Consider the following 11126-nt stretch of genomic DNA (forward strand, 5'->3'; position numbering starts at 1 on the left):
TGCACTCCAGTCTGGGCGACAGAGTGAGACTCCAACTCAAAAAAAAAAAAAGAAGATTGAGTCTTTCAGCCCATCCCCAACCTCTGGGAAGGGGAAAGGAGTTGAAAGTTAAGTTGGTCCCCGATAGCCAGTGACTTATCAACCATGCCTATGTAATGAGGCCACCATAAAAACCCAACATGACGGGGTTCAATAAGCGAGCTTCTGGAGAACTGAACATTTAGAGGTGCCCAGAGGGTGATGTGTCCAGGGAGGACATTGAGGCTTTGCTCCCATACCTCCTTATGCATCTTTTCATCTGTATCTCTTGTAATATTCTTTGTAATAAACCGGTAAACATAAGTGTTCCCCTGAGTTCTGTGAGCTGCTCTAGCAAATTAATTGGACCCAGAAGAGAGGAGGGTCTTGGGAACCCAAGCTTGAAGCTGGTCAATCTGAAGTTGTGGAGGTGTGGACTTGCCACTGACATCTGAAGCGGGGTACAGTTTTGTGAGTTAAAACCTTCCTTCTGTGGGACGTGACACTATCTCCAGGTAAATAGTGTCAGAATTGAATTGGAGGACACTCAACCTCAGGATATAATTGAATAGTGCTCTTGTTTATGTCTAAAGAGTTTTTTTCCTTCTAATTTTGATATGCTCTTTAACTCATGTGCTTTTTCCTATAAGTATAGATTAAGAAAAGTGTGTTTCGTTATTTTACTGCTTTAAAATCAGTGAATATATCCTGTATGGTTTCAGCTTTTTCTTTTTTTTCTTCTCTTTTTTTTTGAGTCGGAGTCTCACTTTGTCGCCTGGAGTACAGTGGCACACTCTTGGCCACCGCAGCCTCAACCTGTTGGGTTTAGGCAATCCTTCTGCTTCAGCCTTCCAAGTAGCTGGAACCACAGGCGCAACCACCACACCCAATAAATTTTTTGATTTATTGTAGAGATGAGGTCTCACCAAGTTGCCCAGGCTGGTCTTGAGCCCCTGGACTCAGTCAATCCTCTCGCCTCCACTTCCCAAAGTGCTAGAATTACAAGCATGAGCCACTGCACCTGGCCAGTTTCAGCTTTTTCAACACACTTGTTGAGACTTAATTTGTTATCTCACTCATGGTCAATATTTGCCAACATTACATGTGAATTTGAAAATAATGTAACTTTCCTGTTTTGAGTACAATATGGTATAAGTATAGCTATGAATTAATCTTATTAACCATGTTCTTCAAATCCTCTAACTTTTCTGTAAGTTTCAGTCAACATAATCTGTCAATTCCATATCATCTGGGATTATTTATTTATTTATTTATTGAGTTGAGGTCTCACTCTGTTGCCCAGGCTGGAGTGCAGTGACACGATCACAGCTCACTGCAGCCTCAACCTACTGGACTCAGGAGATCCTTTCGCCTCAGCCTCTCGAGTAGCTTGGACTATCGTATCGGCATTCACCACCGCACCTAGCTAATTTTTAAAATTTTTTGTAGAGACAGGGTCTTGCTGTGTTGCCCAGGCTGGTCTTGAACTCCTGTGTTCAAGCAATCCTCCTGCCTCGGCCTACCTAAGTGCTGGGATCACAGGCATGAGCCATTGTGCCTGGCTTATTTATTTATTTTTTATGCGATAGGCTCTCACTCTGTTGCCCAGGCTGGAGTGTAGTGGTGTGATAATAGCTCACTGTAGCATCAAACTCCTGGCTTCAATAAATTCTCCTGCCTCAGCTTCCCAAAGTGCTGGGATTATAGGCATGAGCCACCACACCCAGCCTCATCTGGAATTTAAATTCCAGTGTTCTTTTTAATTTTTAGAACCTAAACTTACTTTGACTTAACAATGTTTTACCAGGAACATGGCCACCTTTGCTTCTGGTGTCTCACGTATTCCCTTAGAATTTTTTTTTAAATTTTTGCTGGAATACAACTCTAGAGGTCTGAAAAGTCACCCACACTTAAATGATAATTTGATTGAAAACAGAAGTTGGTTTAAAGATTCCTTCTCTAGATTTGATGCCAAATTTTAGTGCTTCTGCCATTTTTTATTTCACCTCTCTCACATAGGCAAAATGTTTCCCTTTAAGAACTTTTTTTATCTGGGGAAACAAACAAACAAAAAAGATCAGATGAATAGGGAGGGTGGGACATGGCCATTCTGAGTTGGTGTGGGCAGTGTGCTCATAAATCACCTATCATGAAACAGGCAAACACATTGAAAGAATCTTTAAAAAAAATTCACTGAAACTGAACACAGCCTCTCACAACACTAGCTGGTACACTGATGCCAACAGGTTCCTAGTACTCTTATCTAGTGGAGGAAGACTGTATTACAAAGGGGCCCACCTTTCAAAAGGTAGTTCCAGTTTTTGGGGGGTCCCCCCTTGTAATGTTTTATTGTCTTCTTATATCCAGTAAAGCCCAAATGAGAAGTCTGATGTAAATTTGGTTTCCATTTCTTTGTAAGCATTTTCCTTTAGTGTTTCTAGAACTTACTCTTTAACTTTGTTCTGAAATGTTGTTGCCAGGACTCTAGGTGAGAATTATTTCCATTTCATCCTGTATGCTCAGCATTTAATAAGACATTGCAGTCTGAGAATGGATAGATGTTTGTTTTAGATCCTATGAAATAGTGCCTTTTCTTTGTTTTCTCATGACTTTTGTCGTATACTGCACAATGGTAGGGAACACCACTGTCAAAGATTATGACTTAAATGGTGTTCCTTGAAGTTGTGCAGTACATAATCAGCAAATCTTATTTGGTAAGTCTGTTTTATTTCTTACATTCCCTTCTTCTCAACTTTCATATCCTACTGGATGACTTTTGAGACATCTGGATCTACCCTTCAAGTCTTTCATAGTTTTCATCTGTGTATGTATCTTTTTATATGGCTTTCCCACATACCAAACAAGCAGCCGATTCTGCAGTAGACACCAAGAAATTGAATTAATATTAAATTTTCTACATGATTATTCCTTTATTTGTCAGAGAACAGTCTTTGGCTTTATTGACTATTGCAGTTTTGGTGTTTTTATCCTAGTTTATTCCTAAATTATATCCTAAATTTACTTTGTTCAGATTTTTGTTGTGTTCCTTTTTTAGCTTTTGAGATAAAAATTTAATTCATTATTTGCAATGGTTTTTATTTTGTCTTAAATGAATTCTAAAGCTATGAATTTTCTTCTGGGCACTTCACATAGGTTTTAATATTATGTACCAGTGATACAGATTTCACAGTGGAAAAAAAGATAATTGGAATAAGAAACTGGAGAGAAAGAATTAAGTGTAGGGCTAAGATTTGAATTTTAGCTTATTGTGACCAAATATTGTGACCAAAGCTTGTAAAATTTCAGGATGTGGGTGCATTAAAGTTAGGAAATGATCATTTTCTAAAATAAATATGATACTATGTATGTAATCTCCTATTTCTTCTCTGCAAGGTCTTTTTCTGCCTTTCCAGAAGAAGTGGGCTTCCAAGTCTCAGTCAGGCTCCAGTTGAGTGCTGTCTCACTGGATCATGCCATGACTTCTTCAAAATTAAATTGCCTTCTTGAAAATACTGCATTTGGGAAAATTGCCTGTAATTTATTTCTCCAGAATGCCTATACCAATTAGTTCTAGTCTTTCTTAGAGATTTTCTTTCTCCATTAACTCCCACATCACATCTGAATCGTTCCTTTCAACATATGTTTTCTTTCCACAATTTATTCTTTCATCCTAAGCCTTAGGACTCAGGAGCAGTGTGTGCTTAGTGTTATAGGGAGATGAAGGGGGAAGGCAGAAAGATGAGCTTCTTATCCCTGGAGAGTTGTAACCCCACATTCAGAAATACACCAAGAAATGGGGAAACAAGGAAGAAGGACAGCAAACAATTTTTGACTCCCATTTTGTTGCTGGCCTGCCTTACAAAGACGCCTGTGCCTAAAACCTTGTGGAGGTACACATTTTCAAGTTACTACCTTTTTTTTTTAAGTATAAGATCAACTTTTTTTTTTTTTTTTTTTGAGTTGGAGTCTCTCTCTGTTGCCCAGACTGGAGTGCAGTGGCCGCTCCCGGCCACCGCAGCCTTGACCTGCTGGGCTCCAGTGATCCTTCCGCCTCAGCCTTCCAAGTAGCTGGAACTACAGGTGTGTGCTACCACGCCCGGCTAATTTTTTTTTTGACTTTATTGTAGAGATGAGGTCTCGCCAAGTTGCCCAGGCGGGTCTCGAACCCGTGGGCTCAGGCAATCCACTCACCTGAGTCTCCCAAAGTGCTGGGATTACAGGCTGAGCCACTGAGCCCAGCTTCAACTTCTTATTTTAATTGTTTCTACTAAAAATTGGAATTATCTATTAGCCAGGATTTCCATTGGTACCTACAAATACTTTTTTTAAAAAAAAAATCCTGATTTCCATTGCCAAGCTTAATATACAGACCTCTTAAGATTTTTAGTTTTTATACTATTATAGCTAGAAGACTGGTAATATTCACTTCTGAAGGTTCTAACAATACTGTTTACAATAACTTACAAAAATGAACTATGAATAAATCCAACAACACTTCTAGAGAGAAAAGTATAACACTGAGACATTAACAATGATAATAAATAAATGGACAGTCATTCCTTGTTCATGAACTGAAAAAGCCAACACTGTAATGATATCAATCCTCTCTACCCATGTCATTCCCCCCAAAAGATCTACAGATTTAATGTAATCTTACTCCAAGTCCTTCTCAGGAGTATGTGCCCTAGTTGATCATTCTTTCTTGAGACATTTCCTTCTCCATTTTCCTACCTCACGGGCAACTCCTTATCAACATCCTTTGCTGCCATATCTACATAGCCCCTAAAATTTGCCATTCCCCAAGGCTCAGCCCTAGAGCCTTCTCTGTTTTCTATCTGTTCTTTCTTTCTTTTTCTTTCTTTTTCTTTCTTTCTTTCTTTCTTTCTTTCTTTCTTTCTTTCTTTCTTTCTTTCTTTCTTTCCCATGGCTCTAAATATCACAAATATATGATGATTGTTAAATGTTGTCTTTATTCCAGTGTTCTTCCTTGGGCTCTACTCATATATCCATTGCTTTTTTTTTTTTTTTTTTTCCTTTCTTTCTTTTTTTTTTTTTTTGTATTTTAGAGCCGAGGGCTTGCCATGTTGCCCAGGCTGGTCTTGAACCTGTGGGCTCAGGCAATCCTTTCTCTTCTGCCTCCCAAAGTGCTAGCCATTGCTTTCTCAAGTTATTCTTAAATGTCTAATAGGATCTTAAACATTATGTCCAGCACAAAACTTTTGCTTCTTGCTACCCCTTTCTCCCTGTTCCACCAACTTGCTCTTTCCCAGTTTGTTCAGTACATTTATGGCTGTGGCCCCAAATCTAGGAGTTGTTCTCCATTCTTCTCTTTTTTACATTCTCTACATCTGATCAGTAAGCTTTGTTGACACTCCCTACAAAACACATTCCAAATGTGACCGCTTCTCAGTAACTCCAGCTACCATGCTAGTCCAAGCTACCATCCTCTCCCACCTGGATTCCTAACCGATTTCCTTGCTTCTGCTGTTGCCCTCTACACAGCCCAGGGGTCTGTCTTCAACTAAGCCTGGTGACAGTAAGGTCTGTCAACCCCCTCCCAGCCAGCTGTCAGCTAGCTTCCATTCTGTCTGATCCTCAGGCCTGGAATTGCTGGGCTGGTCTGGCTAATCCTTGGCTTCTCCTAGGAGAAACTTCCTAAATCCTGAAGGCACTTAGCCGGGAAAGACCCAATATGGACCCGACTATTTCTGTTTTAAAAACCCCAAACTAGTTTGTCCACTTTGGGGATTCTTTCCCAGACTAAGAACTTGTGAATTTTCTGAAATCAACCCGAAGCTCTTGTGGTTGTGAACGTGGTTAGTATGCCTCAACCTAGAAGGTGAGGAACGACCCCTAACTGACCCAGTCTGCCAACCAGTTGCCTGTTCTGCTCCATACTTGTCCATTCTGGGGAGCTGTGCTTGGACTTGGAAGCCCTGGGGATTACAGGATGAACCTAAGACCCTCACAGGTGAACCTCGGTAGGTCCAAGAGGACCTGCGTATTGCCTGTCCCGAGTCTGGAACCGAAGAAAAACCCCTTCCTCCCAAAAAAGCCCCACCTACCTCCCTGCCAGCTTCATCAGATCCCTTCGGGGCTTCATTCTCAGTCCTGGAAACTCCAGTCATCCGGGCCAGGATGGGCCTTTGACCCTTGGAGTGACGCTCTGTGGTTCTTGAATCCAGGTGGAGTCTGGGGTCTTCCTGCCCGCCTGCTGGCCGACTCGGACGATCCAGGGTCCCTTCCAGCCTCTGCTGGTGGAACCAGGAGGGAGGTCACCTGTGCTGCGCTGGGAGGCAGCGCCGACTTCGCACTCCCCACCGCTGGCTCACGGTGTGTGGCTTCCTCCCCTTCCTATGGCTTGTGGCATCCCAGTGCTCGTGGCCAGAGGCTATGATCGGGAACACACCAGGTCCTGGCTCTGCGCCCTTTCCCCACCCCCTCTCCCGGGCAGCCCTTGCACAAGGTGGCGTCAGCGGCTTCAATTACATGGGCCGCCGCCAGGTGGCGCCACACAGTGGCCCGAGAGCAGGCGGGGCGGCCACAGATGCCCGGGCTGGGTCTGAATTCACTATGAGTCTGGGAGGTTGCGGGCCCACCTGTGGCTTCCCGCAACATTCCCATCCTGCCACTGGGTTCTCACACCTACCGACCTCGAGTTAACAATTACATCAGGATTTCAGGGTGCAGCTAATACTTTGGGTGCTGCTCCCCGTACTGGGACAAATCGCACTTGCATGACCCCTTGCTCTCTCTTATCCGACTGCCGTCGCTGTTGCCGATCCGCTCCAGAGCTCCTGCCGGCTCTAGGAAAGCAAATATTTTCTCATGAGCTTTAGGGTGGGCATCTGCGGAAAAGTATGCGCGGGCCGCTTTTGCGTTGCTGGGTCCCTGTGCACTGGCGGCTGTGGCGCTCGGCGGCGAGTGAGGGCCGCAATATATGCAGGCAGCCACAGGGTGGCGCCAGCAGCCCGCCGAGGGACTCGTCCAGAACACGATACCTCCAATCTGTCCATCCTGATCCCGGTTCTAGTCACTACTTCCTTCAGGGATGAGCTGGAAAAAGTGTGTTAATGACGATTGTTAAATAGATTACTTACAATAGAATATACTAACACACCTCTGTTAGGAATAGAAGAATGTTTGATACCTGACAACGAGTCGATTTGCAAACATGAATATGTATTTACAGCATCTAGGACTTTTGGGGCGAAAATTAATGAGACAATTTTTCTAAACTGTTCAAGAAAATATAAACAGTGACTTACCTTCAATTACATTCCTTTTGTTTGAAGATGTTATGCTGACCTGTCAGAAGTAAAATAGCTTCACCTCCTTTTTGAAATGCAGTATATGCACCTGAGAAGGACTGACTCATGGGTGAATGGGATACCAATGCTTTTCCTTAACTGCAAATGGTGAAAATGCAGGAGACTGTCCTTAGAAGCCAGTTGATATTTCCAGCATGCTATTCCAGTCCATATCTTAAACATTATCTGGGGTAGTATGTATACTTCCAGCTTCTTGCATTATATTTTTTCATAGATTTTTTTTTTTTAGTTGGGGTCTCACTCTGTTGCCCAGGCTGGAGTGCAGTGGCACGCTCACAGCCACCACAGCCTCAACCTGCTGGATTCAGGCAATCCTTTCACCTCAGCCTTACAAGTTGCTGTAACTACAGGTGTGCGCTACCACACCCGGACAATTTTATGATATATTGTAGAAACAAGGTCTCACCAAGTTTCCCAGGCTGGTCTCAAACCCCTGCACTCAGGCAATCCCCTCACCTCAGCCTCCCAAAGTGCTGGGATTATAGATGTGAGCCACTGACCCTGGCTTTCCATAGAATTTTACATCCTCTGTGGTTGAGTGGAGCTATGTAACTAGGTCTGACCAATGAGTTGGAAGTGGACAAGGATTGTGTGACACTTCTGGGGTGAAACATGTAATTCCAGCCAGGCTCGGTGGCTGGAATCCCAGCACTTTAGGAGACCCAGGGAAGTGGATTGCCTGAGCCTGCGGGTTTGAGACCCACCTGGGCAATTTGGCGAGACCTCGTCTCTACAATAAATTAAAAAATGAGCCAGGTGTGGTAGCACACTCCTGTAGTTCTGGCTACTTGGAAGGCTGAGGTGGAAGGATTGCCAGAGCCCAGGAGGTCGAGGCTGCGGTGACCGGGAGCATGCCACTGCACTCCAGTCTGAGCGACAGAGTGAGACTCCAACTCAAGAAAAAAAAACAAACATGTAATTCCTGGTTTGAGGTACTCCAGAACTCTCTCTCTCTCTCTCACTCTGACACAATAGGCTGTGTTCCAGACAGTGGCACCTTCATTGCTCTCTCAGCTAACTCTGATGTAACACAAATGAATAACACATCTTTGTTGTTTTAACATGCTGAGTGAGATTTTGGAGTTGTTACCTTAACTTAACCAAGCCTATCTTGATACACCCTAACTCACACATGAATAGAGCAACTGTGCATGAGTTTGTTGGCTTGATGAAATAAAAGTGCAATTGTGATCAATATTTCTTACTTTCACTCTCTTTACCTTGCTTTCATAAAACTCTCCTTCAGGAGCCAAACCATTTTTATATTGAAGAAGCGAGATGTTTCCATGAAAATGGTCTTATGTTCTGCAAGGGACTAGACTAGAATTTCATAGAGGCATGCTGGGGACCACTTCCATCCACTGCATCCTTCAGATTTGCATAATTCAGTATGATAGTCACTAGCCACGTGTGACTTATTCAAATTAAAATTAATTAAATAAAATTAAAAATTCAGTTCCTCAGTCGCAATAGCCACATTCCAAGTGTTCCTGTTCGATATCCACTCTGTGGCCCATGGCTAGTGTACTGGAGAGTGCAGATACAGAACATTCCCATCATTGCACAATGTTCTGTAGGGCAGGGATCTTCAGCAATATCGTTAATCTCTGCCATTTATTCCAGTCTACAGTATTGGTTTTGATTTGCTATCTTGGTTAAGGACTGAGGGATAGTTTCAGAAACTTCCAATTTATCTTCTCCATGATGACAACTGTTATCACAGATGAAGGGCCCAGTATGGTGGTTGTGCTAATGGCCAGGTATATCAATCTCAATGATATTTTCAAAGACCAGAGACATGACTACTGAGTGGACCCACTACAAGCCACACCTTGGCCAGGACTCTCTTTATGACTTGCATCCCATGTGCCACCACTCTAGCAAGAAGGTCATTTGATGCTTTGGTTCTCAGGTATCTATGTCAACTCAAACCCCATGTCCAATAGTCTACAAAATGCCTGGGGAGTCCTCATTCTCCAGTGCAGAGTGATCTGAGTAAATGACTTTGTAAACTTGCCATGGCATCGCAGGGTCCTTGATCCTGGAGACCTAGATACTTCTTCACTTAATGGATTCTGGATCTGAAAACTGACTTTAATTTCTCTGCCATTCATTCTTGATAACTAATTTGTTAATTATATAACAAATAACACTATGTCTCTTATAGAAGAGACTAAAAAAAAAAAAGAAGCTCCTTACCAAAAAAAAAAAAATCAATACTGTTCTTTAACCTTGCTTATGCAAATTGGTATATGCAACCAGGAAAAAAAGCAGAAACTCACTGGACATGGTGGCTCATGCCTATAATCCTAGCATTTTGGGAGGCTGAGGTAAGAGGATTGCCTGAGCCCGAGGTTGGAGACCAGCCTGGGCAACTTGGCAAGACCTTGTCTCTACAATAAATTTAAAAGTTAGCTGGGCATGGTGGCACACGCCTGGAGTTCAAGCTACTTGGAAGGCTGAGGCAGAAGGATCACCTGAACCCAGCAGGTTGAGACTGAGGTGGCTGTGAGCATGCCATTTTACTCCAGTCTGGGGAACAATGAGACTGCGACTCAAAAAAAAAAAAAGCAGAAGCTATTTACCAACTGAAATATTTCAAAAAGGTGAGGTGCAGTGCTTGGGGGGATGGTGGGAAGGGGATGATGGGAAGAATGTCTCATTTTGTTTGCATATAAAAGCATAAAAATTTCTGGAAGGACACAGAAAATAACTGATATTAGTTGTCATTTGGAAAGGCCATTGGAAGGCTAGGAATGTGGGATAGAAGGAGGTGTTCAACTGTACATCATTTTATGCCTTTTGGATTTTTACTATAAATGCAAAAACAAAATTATAATTTACTAAAAATAGATAATTTGATGTTAAATGTTCAATAAGTATTCTAATCTATTCTGAAAACATACAAAAGCTTGATTTGTCCTGATGTTATTACTAATTATGGCTATATTTATTTAAATATTAGGCTTTGACAGATTTAAGTAATGTCATTAGTATTTTTGTTCTTAGGAATGGCTAAAGACCAATAAGATTTGTCTAATGAGAAATGTTTGTTTACACATCCTGAACATGTAACCATGCACTAAGTTATTATTAGTGGACAAAATGGTGGTCAAAGAATCTGTCATACATGATCTAGAGTCTAAACCTGGTTTTCCACTCACTTTCTAAAGGGGATTGGTGAAACAGACATCCTGTGTCCTCCGGTAACGAAAAGCTACTACCAAATGAGAGTCCCAACAGCTACCCCATGTAGTTTCTTGTGGAGGGCAGGAATAGGTACTCTCTCCACCAGTGGTAGGTGTGTGAGCCACCTCGGATGCAGAACTCTTGGCGTAGCTAGCACCTCAGGGAATGACTAAGTGTGGTATTGAAGGCACTAGACACTATAGGCTTTGAGCCCAAGAATCCCTGAGAGCAACACCTGGGGCTGACTGCGGCACAGAGAAGACAGAGCAATCTTTGTAGTCTCTTTCTTTCATGGAGCTGTGGTGTCTAGTGCCAGAATCTGGGTGAGTGAGACTTCAGTGCCTGGAACAAGAAAGCAACAGCAGCAACCATGACTGTCAGACCAGACACTAGTACTCTGTGGGAACTAGAACTTAACAGTCTTTTGAGCTGCTCTTGGATGAAATGAAGGGATAAAAGTAGCTTCAAGAAATGATGCTGTATTTCCTGCCAGTCTTGTATGAAAGGTTTGAGCTGATGGTTTTAATGTGGAGAAATAAAAGATATGTGACCATATTAGCATCCCAAACATTAAAGAGAAGTTTTTAT

Source organism: Carlito syrichta, unplaced genomic scaffold, assembly GCF_000164805.1.
Source record: "Carlito syrichta isolate Samal-C Ts95f unplaced genomic scaffold, Tarsius_syrichta-2.0.1 Scaffold302630, whole genome shotgun sequence".
Lineage (NCBI taxonomy): Eukaryota > Metazoa > Chordata > Mammalia > Primates > Tarsiidae > Carlito > Carlito syrichta.